We start from the raw sequence: 14579 nt of genomic DNA on the forward strand, positions 1-14579 counted from the left end.
CTCGAACGGGATTTCTGTGGTACACAGCGCTCAAAATTCTGTCAAATATTTTAGTAAGACTTCTGTAAGCTACAAAGCTGCGCCGCTTGATGTATTGTCAGAGCATTATGGCTTCCATAGTCAGGACCCTCGCGGAGTAATTTGTACGGTGCTTCAACATAACATTATGGTGTGTGTACAAGGACCTGGCACGTGCTAAGAGACATGCTTATGAAGCAGATTTCAAACTGATCAACCAATGAAGAGTTTGATGGATTTGTGGATGAGGAATGAACTGAAGAAGTGAGTGTAATGTTCTGTATTTTATGTGTTACAACTGAACAGTGTTGAGAGTTGTTTGTGAATGACTTGAATAAAGTTTGACTTATCTGACTGTTTTGTTTGGCTTAATGTGCCTTAAAAACAGACTTGTTTATTGACATTATGCCTTATAATTTCAAAAATACAGTACATGTAGGGCTTTAAATAGTAAAGAGTTCTACAGTAAATTATTGGACTGAACAGAATGACAATGTTTAACAAATGATGGTGGAACTGTTATAAGGACATTTTTACGTTCTATTAAAACAATAAACTAAGTCTATAAACTCAAACCAAGACGTGCTGCTACAGTAACTTACTGTAAATATTATATGGTCCAAATAAACCCGCACACTGAGGTTACAGCAGACAGTTTCAGGCCTCCTGCTTTAAACACTTTATATCCATTAAACTCAAAATTATTTATAGACTGGCCAAAAAGAACAAAAACTTTCTCACATTTGCCTAAAAACATCTTGATGATCAGCAAGAGCTGTGCGGACTCACGGTACTAAACTGAATCTTCTAAAGTGAGAGAAATATTTCAGAAAAACACCAGCATTAAAGTCAAACATGGTGCTGTTACTGTGATTGTCCAGAGTTCCCTTACTACTTCAGGACCTACATCAACTCATCAGGTCCTGGGCTTAAGTTTAATCACACTTGGGATTTGCAGCAGGAAATTGATCTGAAGCACACAAGCAAGTCCAACTGAATGTCTTGGTGTAGACTAACCAGAGTCTCAACTTTAATGAAATTGAGATCCTTGAAAAGATTTCAAAACACTATTTTGGACCTTAATTAAGACAACTGAAATTAAAGTGGACCAAAATCCCCCAGTGATGTAAATCAGTCATTACTAGTTACTATAAATGCTTGATGGTAGTTGTTGCTATCAGGGCTTTCACAGCTGGGTATTAGAGAACAGATAGCTCTGGTTTGGTTTTCTCTTCTTCAAACATGAAATCATCACTTTAAAACTGCTTTTTTTGTATTTATCCAGGTCATCCTTGTTAGATGATTTGAAACGTGACAAAAAAGCATGAAAAAAATAATCTGCAAGGAAGAAAGACTTTTCCCAGCACTGTACCTCAGACAAAACCTATACTTACCAGACTTGAGACGATCAGATCAGTTGCCTAGAGAAAGGAAACAAAACATCAGATCACTGTTTAATGATTCAAACCGTTGAGCCTCTTCACACACAATCCAATTTACTGTGACATTAAATAACTAGTCAAATCCTCAATTTCTTCATGCCTTTATGAACTCACTGTAGTCTAAAGAGGGCACAATTTAATTGCAGAGTCTCAGATGGCTTTAACATGTTTAATAAAAACATTCATACTACAGAATTGCAAAGAATAGGCACCAATATTTGTCGGCACAAATGCAGGATATACCAAATATTTCGTACACAGAAGCTTTGTGGCTCCAACATTTTCTATCATAAGTCAGCTCTAATAAAATGTGAAGAACGACAACTTTTAATCTAATTTCAGATTAAAAATGTTGAATACAAATTAATCATTTAAATCAGAAGCAACAGAAAACCACAACAACAACAGTAGCGCACCATTTTTTTTTAATGAAAATTTCTTAAAATATTACACTAAAAGGTCATTCCATTGTATTTGTTGCTAGCAATATTTATGTGTTTTGCAGTATATCCCTTTTTGGCAACATTTATATTTAATTTTAAAACATTGGCTTTAATATACCTACTCACAACTGTACTTCTCTTACATTTTATTATTGCTTAAGTGTTTAAGCTATCATTTATAGGCTACGTTCACACTGCAGGTCTTAATGCTCAATTCCGATTTTTTGATCAAATCCAATTTTTTTGTCTGCTCGTTCACACTACAAATAAAATGCGACAGCAAACGCGCTCTAGTGTGAGCGCTCAAAGCGGCCCGCATGCGCAAAAGAAGACGTCACACACAACGCGCTCTGTTTAGACCCAGAGCAACAGTATGTTTGACTGATGGTCGTTAATATAAAGACTTGTTTCGGACTTTACGTTTCCCAATTTTTGCTTTAAGTTATTTTGTTATTTACATAATAATGTAAATAACCTAATAATTATCCTTATTGCTGTTTTAGAGGAGCGGTGTTGCAGATTTCTGTCAGAATCTGCAGATTATACAGAACAAATAAAATGTTCACGTTGTCTTCCCAACAGTTTCACTGACATCTACAATGGATGGCCAGGAAGCGTTCGCAATGTCTTCTCAGGCGCTTCTCTGGTGCTGATAATTGGCGTCTGTCTTCTGTCAGTGACGTAAAAGACGGATTTAATGCGACATGACCATCAAACAGCAGTCGCTTTCTAAAACATCGGATATGTCTCGGATTCAGTACCACATACGAAAGTGACCCAGATCGGATTTTAAATTATCGGATTTGTGCCGTTCACACTTTCATACCATGATACCATTACTGATACCAACATGACAAAAAAAATCTGATTTGATGCGCTTTCGCCTGCAGTGTGAACGTCACTCAGGCAAAATACTTCTAGTGTTTTGACTTTTTTGGCTAATTTATAAGTGGAATGAGAGAGAAAATAAAAATCGATAGCTGTGGTGCTCTTAAGTGTTTAAGGTACCACCTATACTCACACTTGAATCCACAAACATAAGGAGAAATCGAACAACTGCATAAAGATATCTCTGACATTTAACTATGTTTGGACTTGATAAGCCATCAAAAATTAAAATCAGACATTAATGGGCTATTAAACTTCATTGACATTTTCAGGGGCAGTCAGTGGTCCTGTGTGGGGGCTTTGCTGCTACAGATTCTAAATCCTGACTATTTGTCTTTGCCCATGAATGAATGGCAAGATAACACAAATAGCCAAACTACTGTAAGTAAATTACTAAACATTATCATTACTGTCTACTTACCAGCAAAGGCCAAACCAAAGATCTGTTCACTCTGTGTAACAAAAGACAAAGAACAAAAATACAGGCTCAGATAACTCCAATCAGCATTAGAGTCAATATTGCATCACTCTCTGTAGTCAAAAACATTCTGGAAACTTCTTTGTTTACCACAGCTGGAATACAAACAACAACTCTCCTCTGTTTTCTTTTTCCGCACCCTAATAAAGATTATCATCTTCATAAAGGTAATATGTAGTTTTATCCATTTGCAATAAGCCACACAAGTTTCTGAGTCATGTAATGCTCCACAATTTAGGTTCAGTTACATAAGAGAGTAGATATTGTAACCAATGATTTGCTACACCTGGCACTGCACACTTTATTAAATGGTGATGTCACAATTTAAAAGTAGGCAACAATCACAAATGATAGCTTGTATGGAATGTTTGTAGGTTTTAACATTTGAGGTGGCCTGCATTCAAATTCTATTAACACAATAAAAACAAACAGAGTCTATAAACTTACACCAAGATGTGCTGCTACAATAACTTACTGTAAATATTATATGGTCCAACAAAACCAACACACTGAGGTTAGAGCAGACAGTTTCAGGCCACCTGCTTTAAACACTTCAGATCCACTCAACTTACATTTATCCCACAAAAAACGTGCCTTAATCCCCAAAATTCTCAAATCCCTGTGTCTGTGTGTACTTGCTTGGGACAACAGTATATCATAATATCTGGGGTTCCGTTAACATAAAACATAAAACAATTTACTCTGTATGAATTTTGGCAAAATGAGAGATTTGGAGACAGCTAGTTTCTACGCAGCAGTTTCTACATATTTCAGTGACATTTGGGGCATGTTTGATACACAGCAATAAGCACTCCCCTAAATCTATGATAAACTTATCATAGCTGATATTAAGGCCTAATTAGCAAAATTTAGTATGATGATAATTTCTTTGTAGATCATTTCATGATAAAAAGAACAGAAATGAGTGCTGTATCTGAGCTGTTGCATGTAAGGTCTTTGCTGGAGATTCCCACATTTCTTAAACAAACAAACAAACAAACAAACATGACTTTCAGACACAGTTCATCTTTTGTAAATTAGGGCAGGATTATTAAAAAAAAACAAAAAACAGTCTTGATAAAAATATCAGGCCACTATAAAATTTCTTATGTTTATGTTTTCATCCCACCTATATTTTGCAAGTCATTATGACAAATTACAAAAAGCAGTTTTCAGGCAGTGATTTAAGGGAAAAAGCTTTTGAAATCCACAATGCCCTATCACCAGTGGTCTCAAACTCTGGTCCTTAAGGCCTGGTGTCCAGAAACATTTCTGTGTCCCTGTTGCAACACACCTGAATAACATTAGTAGGTCATTAGCAAAACTCTACAGAACTTGACTACATGCTGAGGTGGTAATTCAGCCATTTGATTCATGTTATAGCAGCTCATGAGTGAATGAACATGATGTAATGAAAGTACTTTTAGAAGTACATTTTTCCAAACACTTAAATTACTTAAATTTTAGTAGTCTTAGGGGATGCCACTTCAGCATACAGTCAAATTCTATACTCTTACTAATGACCTACAAATGTTATTCAGGTGTTTTGTAACAGGGACACGTGGAAAAGCTTCAGGACACCGGCCCTTGAAGAGTGGAGTTTGAGACCCCTGCCCTATGTGAATATTTAATTGTCCCTAAACTGCTAGCCGTGAGCTGCTCTAATGTGAAACAAACAGATATAGTTCTGTAAAGGTTTACTAAGAGATTTCTAAGGATTTGGAGACCCCAGAAACAAAAACCCTCACAGATGTTGTAGCTGAACAGGCAAAAACAAGTTGCCTAATAATACCTCGATGATAACCAAGAGCTGTGCTGACTAACTGCACTAACCTGAATCATCTATAGTGAGAGAAAAACACCAGCATTAAAGTCAAACATGGTGCTGTTACTGTGATGTCCCAGAGTTCCTTTACTACTTCAGGACCTTCAGGACCATCAACTCATCAGGTCCTGGGCTTAAGTTTAATCACACTTAGGATTTGCAGCAGGAAATTGATCTGAAGCACACAAGCAAGTCCAATTGAATGAATGAAACAAAACTCTTGGTGTAAACTAATCAGTCTGGACTTTAATGAAATTAAGATACTTGGTATGACTTGAAAACCCTATATTGGGCCTTAATTACGACTTTTTCCTTTTCTTTTTTTGCCTGTCCTGTTTGAATCTAATTAAGACAATTCTGAAATTATAGTGGACCAAAATCCCCCAGTCATTACCAGTTACTGTAAATGCTTGATGGTAATTGTTGCTATCAGGGCATCCACAGCTGGGTATTAGAGACCAACATGTTTTTACATTAGACCAGGTTGTTCTGGTTCAAAAATGAAATCATCACTTTAAAACTGCTTTTTGTATTTATCCAGGTCATCCTTGTTAGATGATTTGAAACATGTGAAAAAAGCATAAACAAAATAAATCTGCAAGGAAGAAAGACCTTTCTCAGCACTGTACCGCAGACAAAACCTTTACTTACCAGACTTGAGACGATCAGATCAGTATCCTAGAGAAAGGAAACAACACATCAGATCACTGTTTAATGACTTAGACTGTTGAACCTCTTCACACACAATCCAATTTACTGTGACATTAAATAACTAGTAAAATCCTCAATTTCTTCAAGCCTTTATGAACTCACTGTAGTCTAAAGAGGACAAACTTTAGTTACATAGTCTCACATGGCGATAACATGTGTAATAAAGGCATGCATACTACAGAAGTGCAAAGAAGAGGCACCAGTATTTGTTGGTACAGATTAGGGCTTTTTAGCTCCATCATTTTCTATCACAAGTCAGTGCTTAATAAAGTGTGAAAAAAAACACAACTGTTAACCTCATTTCAGATTAAAAATGTTGAATACCATTTAAAAAAAAAAATAATAGAATCAACGGAAAACCTCATCAGGTTTTAGTTCTGATCTGAATATTGAAATCCTAAAATACATGTAAATTTTGACATGTCATAGTAACAACAGTGGCACACCATTTTTACAATTACAATTTCTTAAAAATTATAATAAAAAGTCCTTCCATTGTACCTGTTGGCAGGAATCTTTTTGTATTTTGCAATATTTCCCTTTTATATATAATTTTCAAACACATTGTATCAAGCAAATTATTAAGAAACTAATTTAAACTTAGTGTATATAAATTACACACAGAACACGAACAACTGTATAAAAACAGTTGTTCGTGTTCAAACATAAAAATCAGACATAAATGGCCTGTTAAACTTCAGGGACAGTCAGAGATCATGTGTGGGGCCTTTGCTGCTACAAGGTATAAATTCTGACCATTTGTTTTTGCCCATGGGTAAATGGTAATGTCACAAAAACCAAACTACGTTAGGTAAGTTGCTAAACATGTTACACAGTGACAATGTCATATTACTGCAGTTACAATTGCTGCTTACTTACCAGCAAAGGCAAAACCAAAGTTCTGTTTCACTCTGTGTAACAAAAGAACAAAAACACAGAATCAGACAACTGAAATCAGCATCAGAGTCAATACTGCATCACAATCTGTAGTGAAAAAAAAATCTGTTAAATTCTTTGTTTACAACAGCTTTACTATAAACACCCCATCTTCTCTTTCTGCACTTTATTAAAGATTTCTGTCTTTACTAAAGTGATGTGTTGTTTTATCCATCTGCAATAAGCCACAAAAATTCCTCATTAACGTAAAGCTCTAATACTTTGGTGCTATTACATAACACAGCAGATACCACAAGCAATGATTTGCTTGCACTGCACACTTGATCAAATGATAACATCACAGTTTCAAAGCATGCAACAATCACAAATGACACTTGATACTATAAATGCTTGATGGTAGTTCTTGCTATTAGGGCTTCCACAGCTGGGTATTAGAGACCAGCATGTTCTCACATTAGAACAGATAGCTCTGGTTTGGTTTTCTCTGCTTCATACGTGAAATCATCACTTTAAAAATGCTTTTTTGTATTTATTCATATCATCCCTGTTAGATGATTTGAAACATGTGACAAAAAAGCATGAACAAAATAAATCTGCAAGGAAGAAAGACTTTTCCCAGCACTGTACCTCAGACAAAATGAACTCACTTTAGTCTAAAGAGGGCAAAATTTAATTGCAGTCTCAAATGGCCTTAACATGTGTAATAAAAACATTACTACAGAAATGCTTTGATAAGCCTTTAAAATTAAAATTAGACATAAATGGCCTATTAAACTTCAGGGACATTTTTAGGGACACTCAGAGGTCTAGTGGGGGGGCTTTACTGCTTATAAATCCTAAATGTGTTTTTGCCCATGAGCAAATGGCAAGATATCACAAAAAGCCAAACTATTGTATGTAAATTGCTAAACATGTTACACAATCCCAATTTCATATTGCTTCAGTTACAATCACTGTTTACTTACCAGCACAAGCAAAACCAAGCTTCTATTTCACTCTGTGTAACAAAAGACAAAAATACTGGATCAGAAAACTCAAATTAGCATCAATACTGCATCACTCTCTTTTGTCAAAAAGATTCACTAAACTTCTTTGTTTACTACAGCTGGAATACAAACAACAACTCTCCTCTGTTTTCTTTGGTCTACATCTCATTTAAGATTGCAATAACACCTTTACATGAAAAACTGCACGATATATTTTTAAGGCTTTAATATTTGAGGTGGTCTGCATTCAAATTCTACTTCCTAAAATATTATCAACTGCACATAGTATCATTAAATATGCTGTAGTTTTAAAATAAATATCTATATACCATACTAATAATAATATACTGCCATATTTTATTTATGTGAGGGTGGGCTGTTGTTTATTTCATTAATTTTCCACAAAGTGAGAATTTAAACTGTGCTGCAGATTTAGGTTGGCACAAACAAGCCTTCGTTAAACAGTTCTTAAAAATTAAAATGGTAAATGGCCTGTATTTATATAGCGCTTTACTAGTCCCTAAGGACCCCAAAGCGCTTTACATATCCAGTCATCCACCCATTCACACACTGGTGATGGCAAGCTACATTGTAGCCACAGCCACCCTGGGGCGCACTGACAGAGGCGAGGCTGCCGGACACTGGCGCCACCGGGCCCTCTGACCACCACCAGTAGGCAACGGGTGAAGTGTCTTGCCCAAGGACACAACGACCGAGACTGTCCAAGCCGGGGCTCGAACCGGCAACCTTCCGATTACAAGGCGAACTCCCAACTCTTGAGCCACGATCGCCCTAAAGTCTCCTGTTTAGAAGTTCTTAATATTCTTGGGCTATGTTCACATGTACACAGGTACTTTTGAAAACGGAAATTTTTCTATGCGTTTGCACCTTTCGTCCACACTTAAACGGCGTTTTCGGTGACTGAAAATGGAGATTTCTAAAAACGCTTGCCAGGATATTTTCGAAAACTCCATTTTTGCATTTATGTGTGGACAGGAAAACAGAGAAAACGCAGCGCCTTTTTTGACGTCACACCGTGCGCCACGTTATTGTTTCGGTGAAATGCATTTCTACAATACTGTTACTGTTAATTGTACTCTCTGCAGTGTTTAAATGCTTACATATACACACACAGTTACTGTCCCCCCTCACATATGACTCGGTTCTGCTTTTATGCCCCATCTTTGTTTGCTATTTCCCACTGAGGCTTCTAGACTTCTGATTGGCCAACATTTCTACACGGTTAGGAATATATCGCCATCTGTTGCTTTGGCATGTTGCTGGCAGCGTTTTCCTGCATTTATGTGTGGACGGGATTATTCTTTTAAAACCAAAAACGGAAAAATCTCAGTTTTCAAAAATACGCCTGTATGTGGGGACATAGCTTATGTTTAATCGTCAGTTTCTTCCTCCCTCCTTTCTCTTAATTAACCCACAAGACCTGGACAAATGTGACTCTTTTTCTCCCGTGTTCGGTCAGAGGCGTAAAATGGCTCCTTTGATCTTGCCGACAGCTAAAACTGAATCTATGGGGGTCGTTAAAAACGTTACAGCCTAAAGAATGAGGCGGTTTTAACCAACTGATTTGTGAAGAGAGCTAACTGCACCTTATTTAACAGACTGAAAAACACGAACACACCAAATGTAATTAATAAAACAATACAATAACCGTGGTTTACAGTCAAATGAATTATCTTCATTTCACACTGGGCTCATAAGAGCGCTAGGCGTTAGCATTGGGTTGTTAGCGTTAGCTCATCAAACACTGCTTTTACATACAAAAATGACAATTTTTCACTAAAAAGCAACCATTGTGTTACTTTAATATGAGTTATAACTCGGCTGGCTTTATAAATCACTAACAAGAACTGCTTAAATCGCGCAAACAGAGTATAGACATTTAGGAGAGGAGAGGAACAGCACTCACCGAGAGCGGACTCAACGAAGTGTGCAGAGAGGCGGATGTCAGCCAGTCAGGTAAAAAATGAGGCGTTCACGGGTAGTAGGAAATTCCATTATTGCAGAAATACTATAAAAAGCAGAAATACTGTAAAAAGCAGAAATACTATAATTTAGCAGAAATACTATATTAAGCAGAAATACTATAAAAAGCAGAAATACTATATTAAGCACAAATCCTATAAAAAGCAGAAATACTATATTAAGCACAAATCCTATAAAAAGCAGAAATACTATATTGAGCACAAATACTATTAAAAGCAGAAATACTATATTAAGCTCAAATACTATAAAAAGCAGAAATACTGTAAAAAGCAGAAATACTATAATTTAGCAGAAATACTATATTAAGCAGAAATACTATAAAAAGCAGAAATACTATAATTTATCAGAAATACTATAAAAAGCAGAAATACTATGATTTTACAAAAATGCTATGATTGAGCAGAAGTACTAAGCTGTAGTAAAAGTACTTTGATTTAACAGAAATACAATTATGGAGGAGTAATACTTTAAAATGGGAGAAATATTGATACACACACACATACACAGAGCCTAAAGGGAACAGTATTTGTGCCATGGAGTGTTAACAAGAATGTGAGGTCCATATTAGAAAAGCTGGTAAAATGATACAAGTTTGCAGAATTATAATAAATGATGAATATGAATTACTGGTGTGTGATAGTGTATTAATTTGTAGGGGAAAAAACATGTTGACCAAGGTGGGATTGAACCCATGACCTTCGGCTTGCAGACCCATGTCACTACCAACTGCACCACTGGGAAAGAGAGTGGGTACCTGGAAAACAGGGTGATGAGCAGTCAGAATTAGATCGCGGTCAGAGGCAAAAAACGCCGTTTTTTGGAGTTACAAAACGTCGTGTAACTCAAAAGCTAGGTGGACTAGAAACATAATTCTTGTACTGGGTGAATCAGCGGACTTTGGTGTACTTTGACTGCGATTTTCATTGCTCTTTGTACATCCGTCACGGAGATATGACGAGAGAAGAAACGGCAGACCTCAGATATGATTGGCTGGCTGGGAAGCTGTGCAGGCCCCAATATGCAAATTTGAATGCCTCAAAGTAGAAATACTATATTAAGCACAAATACTATAAAAAGCAGAAATACTATAAAAAGCAGAAATACTATATTAAGCACAAATACTATATTAAGCACAAATACTATAAAAAGCAGAAATACTATATTAAGCACAAATCCTATAAAAAGCAGAAATACTATATTAAGCACAAATCCTATAAAAAGCAGAAATACTATATTGAGCACAAATACTATTAAAAGCAGAAATACTATATTAAGCTCAAATACTATAAAAAGCAGAAATACTGTAAAAAGCAGAAATACTATAATTTAGCAGAAATACTATATTAAGCAGAAATACTATAAAAAGCAGAAATACTATAATTTATCAGAAATACTATAAAAAGCAGAAATACTATGATTTTACAAAAATGCTATGATTGAGCAGAAGTACTAAGCTGTAGTAAAAGTACTTTGATTTAACAGAAATACAATTATGGAGGAGTAATACTTTAAAATGGGAGAAATATTGATACACACACACATACACAGAGCCTAAAGGGAATAGTATTTGTGCCATGGAGTGTTAACAAGAATGTGAGGTCCATATTAGAAAAGCTGGTAAAATGATACAAGTTTGCAGAATTATAATAAATGATGAATATGAATTACTGGTGTGTGATAGTGTATTAATTTGTAGGGGAAAAAACATGTTGACCAAGGTGGGATTGAACCCATGACCTTCGGCTTGCAGACCCATGTCACTACCAACTGCACCACTGGGAAAGAGAGTGGGTGCCTGGAAAACAGGGTGATGAGCAGTCAGAATTAGATCGCGGTCAGAGGCAAAAAACGCCGTTTTTTGGAGTTACAAAACGTCGTGTAACTCAAAAGCTAGGTGGACTAGAAACATAATTCTTGTACTGGGTGAATCAGCGGACTTTGGTGTACTTTGACTGCGATTTTCATTGCTCTTTGTACATCCGTCACGGAGATATGACGAGAGAAGAAACGGCAGACCTCAGATATGATTGGCTGGCTGGGAAGCTGTGCAGGCCCCAATATGCAAATTTGAATGCCTCAAAGTAGAAATACTATATTAAGCACAAATACTATAAAAAGCAGAAATACTATAAAAAGCAGAAATACTATAAAAAGCAGAAATACTATATTAAGCACAAATACTATATTAAGCACAAATACTATAAAAAGCAGAAATACTATATTAAGCACAAATCCTATAAAAAGCAGAAATACTATATTGAGCACAAATACTATTAAAAGCAGAAATACTATATTAAGCTCAAATACTATAAAAAGCAGAAATACTGTAAAAAGCAGAAATACTATAATTTAGCAGAAATACTATATTAAGCAGAAATACTATAAAAAGCAGAAATACTATAATTTATCAGAAATACTATAAAAAGCAGAAATACTATGATTTTACAAAAATGCTATGATTGAGCAGAAGTACTAAGCTGTAGTAAAAGTACTTTGATTTAACAGAAATACAATTATGGAGGAGTAATACTTTAAAATGGGAGAAATATTGATACACACACACACACATACACAGAGCCTAAAGGGAACAGTATTTGTGCCATGGAGTGTTAACAAGAATGTGAGGTCCATATTAGAAAAGCTGGTAAAATCATAAAAGTTTGCAGAATTGTAATAAATGATGAATATGAATTACCGGTCTGTGATAGTGTATTAATTTGTAGGGAGAAAAACATGTTGATCAAGGTGGAATTGAACCCACGACTTTTTGGTTGCAGACCCGTGTCATGACCAACTGCGCCACCGGGAAAGAGAGCCAGTGCCTGGAAAACAGGGTGATGAGCAGTCAGAATTAGATCGGTGAGAGGCGAAAAACGCCGTTTTTTGGAGTTACAAAACATCGTGTAACTCAAAAACTAGGAGGACTAGAAACATAATTCTTGTACTGGGAGAATCAGCGGACTTTGGTGTACTTTGTCTGCGATTTTTATTGCTCTTTGTACAACTGTCGCTGAGATATGAAGAAACGGCAGACCTCAGATATGATTGGCTGGCTGGGAAGCCGTGCAGGCCCTGATATGTAAATTTCAGGGCTAAGTGTCTCAGTCCTCACAGAGGATTGGCTGCCTGGGGACCTGGCAGTAATATATAAAAATAGTATGATTAAGCAGAAATACTATAATTTAGCAGAAATACTATAAAAAGCAGAAATACTATAATTTAGCAGAAATACTATAAATAGCAGAAATACTATAAAAAGCAGAAATACTATATTAAGCACAAATACTATATTGTCACGGTATGGCATGGCAAACCGTGGGGGGTGTGGGGAAGGAGGACCCAGGCGCGTTGCTCTGTGTATAAACAGTGCGTTTATTTACAGTGTGTGGAAATAACAACAATAAATTCCCGTGCTTTCCCCAGACTCCCGTGTCGTGTCTTCTCCCAGTGTTTGTGCTCTCCGCTCCCGTGTCTCAGCACTCCCCGTGCTGGCTGCTGTCTGGCACTCCACCCCTCTCCTGGGGACACAATAGAAGCAGCCGTCAGGACACATACAATCGCGGGCATACACACACACTAACCAAGCACAACTGGATGTCTGACGTGGAGTCTCACGCAATGATCCCGCGTCGGTGGGAGCTCCAAGACTCTCTTAAGTAGCTTAAGGCTTAAGTAGCCAGAACCAAAACAAGCAAAAACAACAAATAACAAACCCTCCCAGGTCACAGTCCCAAAGTCAGACCGCGCATCCCGCAGCGGCGCAAAAAAAGCGCCGCTCTCCTGCTCGCCGCTCTCCCTGCTCGCCGCTCTCCTCCGGCTGCGGCGCGGGCTCCTCCCGCTGATCCCCCCCGGCTGCGGCGCGGGCTCCTCCCGCTCGCCGAGCTCCCCCGGCTGCGGCGCGGGCTCCTCCCGCTCGCCGAGCTCCGGCGCGGGCTCCACCCGCTCGCCGAGCTCCGGCGCGGGCTCCACCTGCTCGCAGAGCAGCGGCGCTGGCTTCTCCTGCTCGCCGAGCAGCGGCGCGGGCCCCTCCGGCAGCGGCGCTGGCTTCTCCTGCTCGCCGGGCAGCGGCGCTGGCTCCACCGGCTCGCCGAGCTCCTGCTCGGGCAGTGCGAGCTCCACCGGCTCGCCGAGCTCCTGCTCGGGCAGGGCAGGTCCGGGTGGCGACGTAGCAGCCGGTGAAGAAGATGGCAGAAGGGTGACTGCAGGCGGATGAGATGACGGCGGTGCCACAGCTGCAGATGTTGAAGCAGCGAGTGGTGTGGAGACCTCTGACCGAGGTGATGTTACCTGCGCTGTCGGCTCATCCACTGCAGACACAAACACAAATGGTGAGGGAAATGGAAAATTGTCCGTACTACTCACCACAGCCGACTCTTGAGAAGTTCGTGGATTAGGCTGCGGTGAGGAAAGCCGGCGGCGCGAACGTCGTTTCCGTGTAGACGTCGGGGCTGGCATCTCAGGCTGTGAATCCACCAGCGGTCCGGGCCGGTGAGCAGCCTGAGGAGGAAAGTGGAGGTGGAGGGTGGAAAGCAGGAAGTCCAGAACAACTGGATTGAGGGAGTCCACCAGCCAGGGGAATTTAACAAGCGTCTCCACATATGTACAAGCATAGAGCAAAAGGGGAAGCAACACCAAAAATACATAAGATATAACTAGTCCATAACTGCTCAGGGATCCTGGGTTGCTCAGACCCAGAACCCTGACATATATTAAGCACAAATCCTATAAAAAGCAGAAATACTATAATTTAGCAGAAATACTATATTAAGCACAAATACTATATTAAGCAGAAATACTATAAAAAGCAGAAATACAATAAAAAGCAGAAATAATATAATTTAGCAGAAATACTATATTAAGCACAAATACTATAAAAAGCAGAAATAC

General features: G+C 38.2%; 1 pseudogene across 1 annotated transcript in view; it reads right to left on the reverse strand.

Annotated features, from left to right (window-relative positions):
• The window catches only part of LOC148100174 (uncharacterized), a 64397-nt pseudogene extending 50250 nt beyond the window's left edge, over positions 1–14147 (reverse strand). Inside the window, exon 1 of the transcript XR_015719823.1 lies at positions 13274–14147. The product of XR_015719823.1 is annotated as an uncharacterized LOC148100174 (transcript). The remainder of the gene's footprint in view (positions 1–13273) is intronic.
• Between the last annotated feature and the right edge of the window lie 432 nt (positions 14148–14579).

Source organism: Neolamprologus brichardi, chromosome 12, assembly GCF_056152115.1.
Source record: "Neolamprologus brichardi isolate AB-2024 chromosome 12, ASM5615211v1, whole genome shotgun sequence".
Classification (NCBI taxonomy): domain Eukaryota; kingdom Metazoa; phylum Chordata; class Actinopteri; order Cichliformes; family Cichlidae; genus Neolamprologus; species Neolamprologus brichardi.